The sequence below is a fragment of the Gossypium hirsutum genome, chromosome D10, assembly GCF_007990345.1.
Source record: "Gossypium hirsutum isolate 1008001.06 chromosome D10, Gossypium_hirsutum_v2.1, whole genome shotgun sequence".
In the NCBI taxonomy this organism is placed as follows: Eukaryota; Viridiplantae; Streptophyta; class Magnoliopsida; order Malvales; family Malvaceae; genus Gossypium; species Gossypium hirsutum.
Window position 1 is genome coordinate 56,917,447 of NC_053446.1, and position 10,182 is coordinate 56,927,628.

The following is a 10,182-nucleotide window of genomic DNA, read 5'->3' on the forward strand; positions in this document are numbered from 1 at the left end:
CACTCCACTACAACTTCATAGAGATAGGATTTATGGTTTTACTGATCTGTTCTCTGGGGAACATGACCTGTAGAATCCCTTTTATGAGCCTATGTATGCCTAGTGATTAGAATGTTATGATCGGAATAAATCAAAATCTCCTAACTAAATGTGCATGCATGAATGCAAAATGTCTTGAAAAATGATCTCTTAATGTTTGAGTTGTCATTGCTCATTGTTTAATAAGGCTTTATTACCAACACATCAAAACGCCATTTTGTTCGACTGGTAACACTCATATCTTATTTAATCATATTGCCCCCACTATAATCTTCAAGGTTCAATCCACTGTACCTTTGGGACATAAAATTTGAACCATCTTCCTCCCACTGAGTATAAGATCTGGCTCTTTCTCAATCCTCTTCCACTGCAATTCAAGGATATAGGATCTGAATCTCTTTGGTCTCCTACACCATTCCTAGGGTGTCATACCAAATGTTTATACACAATTGTAGAACTTTCTCTTCCAAGAAAACCTCTTTTTATCACTCAGTGATCATTGCTTGTTTGTTCATTGAAGCTTTGTCACCAACACGACATCTTGTTGTTTTGTTCAATCAATGTTTTGACAACAAAATCTGAAAGGATAGTCTTAATTTAGACTTTTCCTTTTTAAATATTTCAACCTTTAAACTTGGTGAATTCTAAACAATAGTCCTGTTTCAGGTTCTTGTATTATTTAGAAGCTTCTAGAGTAATATGCAGAACTTACCTTGTGAAAGTATTATTAGTCAATTAATCATTATTTTAATGAAACATGTTTGCAAAAGATCATAACAATGGATAAAAATAGGATTGATTTTGGAGCATGGCTCGAAATGAATAAATTATCAATGATAGTAAGAATGAAAGAAGAATTGATTGGGAACACGTATCTTGAAAAAGAATGAAGTATTCCAAGAATAAAAAATTCAATATAAATAGTATGAAGACTAGGTGCCCTAGATATCGCAGCTTGAACTTCTCTGTACAAACTTTCTAAAGACCATTCTGAGTTTGACATGTGTTTAGGAGATCTACAGTACTTTGTCGATGCCACAAGATGTCACCTACCCTTTCCTGTTGATTCAGGTATAACAAGATCACCACATGCCCCAATCTGATCAAAATTTCAGCTGCTTTGATCACCTCATATCCCATTTTGATAAAAAATTTGAGCAGCCGTTTTCGGGATTTCAACTCAAATCCCCTTTGGTCTCAAGGCGCCCTTTGCGAGTTTTCACTTTGGCCTCTCCATTTTATTTTTCCTTCTTTATTATTATTATTTTTTATTTTATTTTTTATAACTCAAAGCGTCCTTTGTGGGTTTTCACCTTGGTTTTTTTTTAGAACTTAAGGCGCCCATTGCAAGTTTTCACCTTAGTCTTTTTTAGGACTCAAAGTGCCCTTTGCGAGTTTTTTCCTTGGTCCCTTTTCTTTCTTCAAGTGAAATATGTCTTGGCTGAGTCTAATTTTACAGGATTTGGCAAGTTTTTACTATCCATCTCGCTCAAAATCAAAACTCCTCCGGAAAAGGCCTTCTTTACAACATAAGGCCCTTCCCAATTTGATATTCATTTCCCTCTAAAATCTTTTTATAGAGGGAGAATCTTCTTTAATATTAGGTCACCCTCATGAAATTTCCTAGGGCGAACTTTTTTTTCATATGCTTGTATCATCCATTTCTAGTACATTTGACCGTGATGAATAGCTTTTAGCCTTTTTCCTTTTATCAGGTTCAACTGATCACATCGCGATTGGATCCATCCTATTTCATCTCACTTTTAGCTCAACTAATACCCGAAGAGAAGGGATTTCAACTCCAATGGGTAAAACTATGATAAGCCAAAGAAGAAGGCGTTGCCCGGTAAAGAATTTTCACTGCATCATTCATGATGTTAATCTTGAACATACTGTAAATTTTTTATATCATGCTGTTGTTTAGATTACAATGTCAGTGCTTAACCCAGGCATGACCATGCGAAGACATCTTTGAACTCTTGAAGTAACTTAACAAGATCTTACTTCATTTTTTCGGTATGCATGTTCTGATTTTTACTACTTTTCCCTCCTCTAAGGTCACAATCTCCCTTGAGGTAAAATTTGTTTCTCTTCATGTTCTACCATCCTCAACAAGTCCAGAGATAGACTACAATCTATGTCATCTTCAAAGTCATGAGATCCCTCTAAACATATGTCTCGCTCAAAAGAAAATTCAGAGTCTATAGCAACGTCACTCATGTCATTGATATCTAGGGACCTATTGTAAGTACAAAAGAATATACAAAAAATGCATGAATTTATGAATAATTATTTGTACAGTATGATTATGAATTAATGAAAGAATGATGTGGAAAAAAATCTAAAAGAATGAAAGAAAAAATAATTATTCGTAAAGAAGAATATTGGCTCAAAAATGATCGTCAAGATGTATTTCATTAAGATAATGATGTTCAGATGTGAGCCAATTTTACAAAGGATTCTTGTCACTTCTAGGCTGAAAGCAACAAGTGTGTTCTGAACATTACTCCAAATAAGCTCTAAATACTACAGGGATTTCTTCTACAGTTCAATTATTTATAACACTCCCAAGTTTATAAGGGTGTATATCTAACAAGGTCCCTTTTTAGTTGTCTTCATGTATGACATTGATGTGAACATTTCCTAACACTTCTTCATACATCGCATTCACTCCATTATCAATATGATTGGGTAGCGGATTTTCTACATTAGATGAGTCATCGAACTTGACGATGCCTATATTGATGAATCTTTCAACTAGCTTTTCGAAGGCAGTATAATTTTATATCGAGTGCCCCGTGATTCTTGCATGGTATTCGTACTGGGCATTTGTATCATACCATTTGGGGTATGGGGTTGTAGAGGTTTCACGTGAAAAGGGGAAACAACATGTGCATCAAACAAAATTTGATACAGTACATATATGACATTGGGATTGACGTAAATTGAAGCTTCTCAGTCTTTGTGCCAGGATCTTGCCTTGATAGAGCTTGCTGACTAGCAACCACCTTTCTTGGCTGACTTATAGTAACTGATCTTAAGTAACTTGTGTTATTCACTTCATATTGTTTTCTCCCTGAGGCTGGCTTCTTGTTACTCTCTTCTCCGTCTATTTTTCTACTTCTGATGGCATTTTCAATCATTTTTCCATTCATGATTATATCTGAGAAACTTTTTATGGCACTTCCCAACATGTGCGTGATGAACGAGGCTTTTAGTGTGTTAATAAATAGCATCGTCATTTCTTTCTCTAAAAGTGGCGGCTGAATTTAGACAGCAACTTCCCTCAATCTCTGAGTGTATTGCCTAAAACTTTCATTTGGGTTCTTTTCCATATTTTGTAGAGTGATTCTATCAGGAACTATATCTGTTACATGATTGTATTGCTTCATGAATGCTTGTGCTAAATCCCTCCATGAACTAATCCTGGTACGACTCAATTGGTTGTACCATTTGGATGCTGCCCCAACTAGACTGTCTTAGAAGTAGTGTATTAGCAGTTGGTCATTGTTAACATATCCAGCTGTTCGCCTACAAAACATGGTGATATGAGCTTCAGGGCAACTAGTCCCATTGTACTTCTCAAATTCTAGTATTTTGAACTTGTAAGGGAGTACCAAATTCGGGACCAAGCTTAGATCTTTAGCATCAATCCTATGGTAGTTTTCAGCGCTTTCCATTGCCTTGAATATTTCTTCGAGCCATTTACACATTTCTTCTAGCTGTTTTGGCAATTCATCTTTTGTTTTTTTCTTTTTCAGGCATTTCATCGAAATTAGGAATAGTAGGATTAATAGGGTTATCTCCGGGGTTAGAGCCTGATTCTACTTGGAAGTTCATTGGTATTGAGGCACCGGCCTAAAACTGCTAAGGCCTGATTGTGACAGAGGATTTGCGCGGGTATACCTCAGCTTGGGTCTGTACATTTGTAGGAGTAAAGTCTGGAGGATAGAGAGGTCCCTCATTGTCTCCTTCTTCAGCATTAGCCATAGGGCCCTTTCCTTTATCATTTCCCCCAGCTAATAGTAGAGTCAACTGAGTCATCATTTTTCTTTGAGACTCCAACATTTTGTCCATCACATCTTGCTGAATCTTAGCTAGCTGCTCTTGCATTTTCAGCTGAAGTTGGTATTGCATCTCCTTTTGGAACTGTTCAAGTCTTTCCAATCTTTCGTCCATGTCTTTAGTTTTTGCTCAAGTTCCGTAATGGTGTTTGATTGGTTGATTGTTTTCCAGATTAAACTAAAATAATTTTAATCAATTAGGCTCTTTTATTGGACTTTAATGCATATGATGTCATGTAATGCAAATGCATGAAATGAATGCAAAAAGACACGTTGATTCTGGTTCAATTCTATTAGAACAACTTTACTAGAAAACAAATCTCTTTACATAAAGCAGATATATATACATGCGGCTTTGCCCTCATATTCCAAGTGAAGACATTGACCATCCAGATATTAAAATGAATCTCGCGAATTTTCCAATAGATGCCTCTACTAGCTCATTTCTGCTTGATCCAAGCCGCTACTCATTACTCGTTCATCCTCGTAATGCTTATTAGCTTTTTTTTGAAAAAAGACGGGGTGTTGACGACTCTCGAGTAATCTTTGTCAACTTTGAATCCTCGGGTAATGCAGCAAAGTCGTGTACTCCTCTGTTAGACTATTACCCTTCTCGCGTCATATTTTCTTGGACCATATTTGGACAACTGTATTATCTTCCACTTTATCAAGAAATCCATTTTCCATGACAAGCTCTCTATTTAGCAACCGAACGTGAATCAACACCTCTTTTCTATGATGAAATGTCATGCAATCAAAATGCCATGCAATCAAAACAAAACACAACAAGTCAGTATTAGGTATAAAAAAAAGGAAATAACCAAGTATCTGCTCAAGTAGCTACTAAGGGTCAACGTAATTTTACCTAAAGTGAGTTCCTAAAGTTCACTACATGAAGTTTGGCTTCTAGTGTAAAGGTACCCGAACCAGCAGATTCCTCGATCCTCACCCATTATAGGCTAATGCAAACCGAGTTCGATTCAAGGGAATACATTTCCCTATAGCTAAACGGAGATAAAAATCTCACGAAGACATAGGTTCGGATGTATCCCGAAAGCGATCTACTATCCTATGCGGAGGTGAAAACCTCACAAAGGGATAGTTTCTCACTCCCACTTAGAGGGGTAAAATCGTCCAACTTATGTAATGCATAATGCAAATACACTAACAGACTTAGACCAATCAAGCAAGCATACCATGATGAAAACAATAAATGAAAAGGGAAATCGTGAATTTTAAAACAAAATTTGATTTTTTTTCGACCATAAGGCAAAAATTAATCAATTTATGGCTCAACTCTCAAAATCAGTCCCCAGTGGAGTCGCCAAGCTGTTGAAACCATTTTTTGAAAACAAAAATTAGTGTCGACTTTAAAAAAATAAAAATTAGAGTCGCCACCGATTTTTTATTGAGGTGTGATCGGACCACCTAAAAACAACTTTGGTCTACGAATTAAAACAATGGGTTCGGGAGTCAGTTACGTTCGAGGAAGGATTAACACCCTCGTAACGCCCAAAATTGGTACCTAATTACTTAATTGATGTCTTATGGTCGAATTTTAAAACAATTCCCCTTTTTTTAAAATCTTTATTGAAATTTATTATTTTGAAAACTAAAAAAATTGGTCATCTTGCTTCAATGAGGAAATCGAAACCCTGTAAGTTAGGATACTATTTTTTGAAGTTCCGATGACAACATGAATTTGTCTTTATTCAAAAACCTCGTCTCGAAATAATAAAATGTCATATCCAATGAGTTAGGACATAACGTTTTGAATCATCGAGATAAACTTTAATTTTGGAACTTTTCCGTTTTTATTGAAAAAGGGATACTTGGTCACCTAAATTCAATGAGAAAAATTGAAGCCCGTTAAGTTAGGGCACAATCTTTTCGAGAATCTTGGATACCAAATATCTTGGAAATTTATGGAAAAACCATTTTAATATTTTAATCAAATGCAACCTTTTAAGCGAATAATGCGATTGAATGATAACGTACAATGTAAAAGGATAATTTGTAAATAAACATACACTAATGAATAACAAATAATCAATAGATAACTACAAACAAGCATAGCAACAATAATCTCAATCATACATTATGCCAATATCAATATCAACATTCAAAAATTTAATGAATTAATAATCAAATTTAAAAGATACACAAAAAAATTAATAGCAAGAGGAGAAATCATAATCAATAAATTATACGTTAAAACAAATAATATATACATATATGTAAGTTTGAAATAAATCAGAAATAAAATAAAAAATGAACACTACATAAAATAATAGTATCTAAATGCATTTTTAAGTAAATATTATAAGAAGAAAATTAAAATACATAACATAATATATATATATATATTTTAAAAAAGTAATACATATGGAGTGAAAACTTAATATAAATTATAATATATATAATACTATATGTAAAAGTTGAAATAAGCGAAATATATTAAAATAGGATTTTTTTTAAAGAAATAAGTTATATTATATGTATATATAAATAAATAAGAAGATATATAACAATATGAGATCAATAATACTTTATAAGCATATATGTATAAAAAATAGTTTATATAAATGGTGTATATATATAATGACATTGTATAAAAATATTATAAAACTTTAAAGCATGGAAGTATATATAAATGAATTTTTTTAAAATGTAATATAAAATAAAACCACTAAAAAAATATTGGATTAATCATAAAAATATAAAATTATACATTATGAAATTAAATAATAATATATGACAATATTATAAAAAATTTAAAATACTGGTACATAATGGAATAAAATAATGTATATAAAGAGTTAAGTAAATTAATTTATATAAAAATAAAAATAATAATAGTATTAATAGCAATAACAATAGTAATAATAATAACAACAACAACAATAATAATACTAATAATAATATTAAACTGATTAATAATAAAAAACACAAATAAAAAAAAAGATTAAATTGCAATTAAAACAGAATTACCAGGAAACAAATGTAATTAAAATAAAAGGGAGGATTAAACTGCAACACACGAATTACATGAGGGCCAGATTGGAAATATTCTGCCTCCCAAAACGCAGCGCAGCAACATGGATTAAAATGCCATAAAGGTAAAATTTCTGTGCCCAATTAAAAGAAGAACAAGGGGGCCTAATTAAACAACATAGCGAGAAGGGAGGACCAATTGCACAAATTACCCCTTAGGGCAAGAACGCTCGGACCCTGCCTGCGGGTCGGGTCAACGCGCGGATCTTGCCTTAGTAAAACGGCACCGTTTTGTATCTCTATTTAAACTAATTTTTTAACAAAAAAAATCATTTGCAGCCAGAAAAATAAAAAAAATCTAAAACTCTTTTTTTCTTTAGGGTTTTATACCCTGCCCAAGTCGCCTCCATGTCCGCCGTGAAACCACCGCCAACGGTGCTCGAAGCTAGGTAAGCCGCTCCTTTCCTGTTTTATGTTATCTTTTGTAAAAAAATGAAAATAGAGCAAAGGAAAACACAGAAAAAAAAACTCAAAATAAATCGAAAATCACCATTCAAATATGCTGCTATTGCCCTCTTTTTATTGATTTTTTTAATCGATTCCCCTTTACAAAATCAAATCTGCTTTTTATAGCAGATAATGGAAACAAGGTAAGAAAAATCTAATGCGTTATTTACTTGTTGATTTTTTGATTTTCTTGCTATTTTTCCTGCCTATGCTATTTGTTGCCATCTTTGTTGTGTAGGTACAACCAGCTGGAGGCGCGTGGCGAAGGTGCACGTGCGTGAAGGGTGGTGCGCGTGGCTGCTGTGCGAGGGAGGTGCGGCGCCTGGACTGTTCCAAAAACCCTAGAGTTTCTGGAAGCTAATTCTTTGGGCCTTTTGTTTTTTTGTATCGGGCTAGGGTCTGGGGTTTGTAATTTGGGTTTGGTGTTGGGTTTATTATTTTGGATTAGGCCTTTAGATTTTATTTTGTAATCTGGATTGCTTAATTGAACATTTTTATTGGCCTTATTTATATACACAGGCCTGGGTAAAAATTGGGCCTTACAGAAACTAATAACTAGATAGGGAGTGTGGATTTTTTTTAATTATTTTTATTCTTTTAACATTATCCTTGAAAGATTTTAAGTTAAAAAATTTTAAAACTTATTATTTACCAAATAATCTAATTACATTTCATACTTAATTTAAGTAATATATGAACTAAATATATAAAAACAAAATGGTTAAATTTCAAAGATAGTTCATGTACCTATTGATTTATGTGAATTTAGTCCATCTATTTTGATTTGCATTCGTTGAAAGGGCGTCCTCCTGGGAGTAAGCAGCAGAATATGAACGGGAGGGACGATTAGTCTTTACGGCACTTAAATGTGATCTGAGTGTGGGCAAAGGAGATTTTTGCACCCACGAGGGGTAGAAGAAAAATGAAACAAAATTCTATCTTGACCGACCTCCCCAATGAGTAATATGTTGGGCCATTCCATTAATTTGTCAAGTCTTCATCAACCTAAAAGATAACTTCTTTCAATTGCACCAAAGGAGATATGTTGCAATCGATCTAACAATAAGCTTAAGCACTCCTCAACCTTTTATTGTTCACGTTGTATTATTTTAAATCAATTAATAATAGGGATCTAAAATGATAAGTGATTGATAATATAGATCCAAAGTTTAATTAATAAATAAATTTATATATTATATATTAATATTATTTATATATATAATTTTTATTAATTTTTTGATGGCAATGTAAAGAGCTGGATGGTGTAGGGTCCTAGGGAGGAAGAGAAAAGAGGTTAATAGCGTGTGGAAATTTGAGAACCAATTTAGGGGAGACTAGAAACGCAAAAAAGTTTGAAAAGTAATTTATATACGTTTAAAATAAGTCCGAGGAAGGATTGGTGTTTGCTAGGGATTCACAAAATTTAAACTATCCAATACATTTCGACTCTATTCATCTCAGAATGAAATATATATATATATATATATATAAACTATTAAAAAGATACAAATGTAATAATATAATATAAAACATTTATATATTTTATGTTTAAATATTTACTTGATTTTTAAAATATTTAAAATATCAAAGATAAGTAGTAAAAAACAAATTGAAGGAGAGCGGGATGCGGTAACGATAGATGTATCAAACATTAATAGAGGTGATAATGATTTTTAATATTATACATTTATAATAGAGCGGCTTTAAAGAATTATGTGTATATATTTACTTAATTTTAAAATATTGAAAATATTAAAAATAAATTGTGATAAAATAAAGTGGTAATGATTATGAGAGATTACATCTCAAATGTTATTTGAGTTTTTCTACCCATTTCAACTTTTAGATTCCACCACACCAATCCTATCATCCAGGACCCATCCAATTAATAATCATTAATTTGTTGACTAATTAATTTCTAAAGTCCTCATGGACTTCTTTTCATGGTTCCGTGGGGCACGGAACAATATATTTTATAATAAGTCTAACAACAGACTTAAACAATAGCCTTTCATGGTTTACGTCCTACTATTTTAGATTAAGGGTCATTTTTTTATTATTTTTTAAAACGTTGTAAAATAGTATTTAAATAAAAAAGTTTAATTTAAGATTTAAATGTATAGTATTATTATCAAAATGTATTTAAAAATTTAAAATGTAAATTTTAGATAAGATATTATGAAGTAAAATTATGCATTTAAATGATGTTAAAATTCATTAAAATTATGATATTTTACTAAAAATATAAAAAATAATTTATTGTAACTCATTATTAATATTTTGATATTTAATATATAAATTTTAAATATTTTTAAACGATTAATAAAATTATTTGTAAAAGCTAATTTGAATATATACACTATATTTAAAATATTGAAATATAATTGTTGCAAATTTAAATATATAATGTTATATATTTGAAATAAATTTCAATAGGAAAATAATTGCATACCCAAGTTAAATATTACATAAAATACACTAGATCATAAATAGAGGTTAAAAATGTCATTTGACTCCAAAAGTGATTTTCCTATATGCAAAAGCTAGGAAAAAGTGTTTTTGCTTTTGGGTTCAAAAG

General features: G+C 31.9%; 1 long non-coding RNA gene across 1 annotated transcript; it reads left to right on the forward strand.

Annotated features, from left to right (window-relative positions):
* The first annotated feature begins 7,121 nt into the window (after positions 1 to 7,121).
* Positions 7,122 to 8,184, forward strand: LOC107915161 (uncharacterized). Its single transcript, XR_001689210.2, has 2 exons — positions 7,122 to 7,546; positions 7,843 to 8,184. It is a non-coding gene; the product is annotated as an uncharacterized lncRNA (long non-coding RNA).
* The last annotated feature ends 1,998 nt before the right edge of the window (positions 8,185 to 10,182 follow it).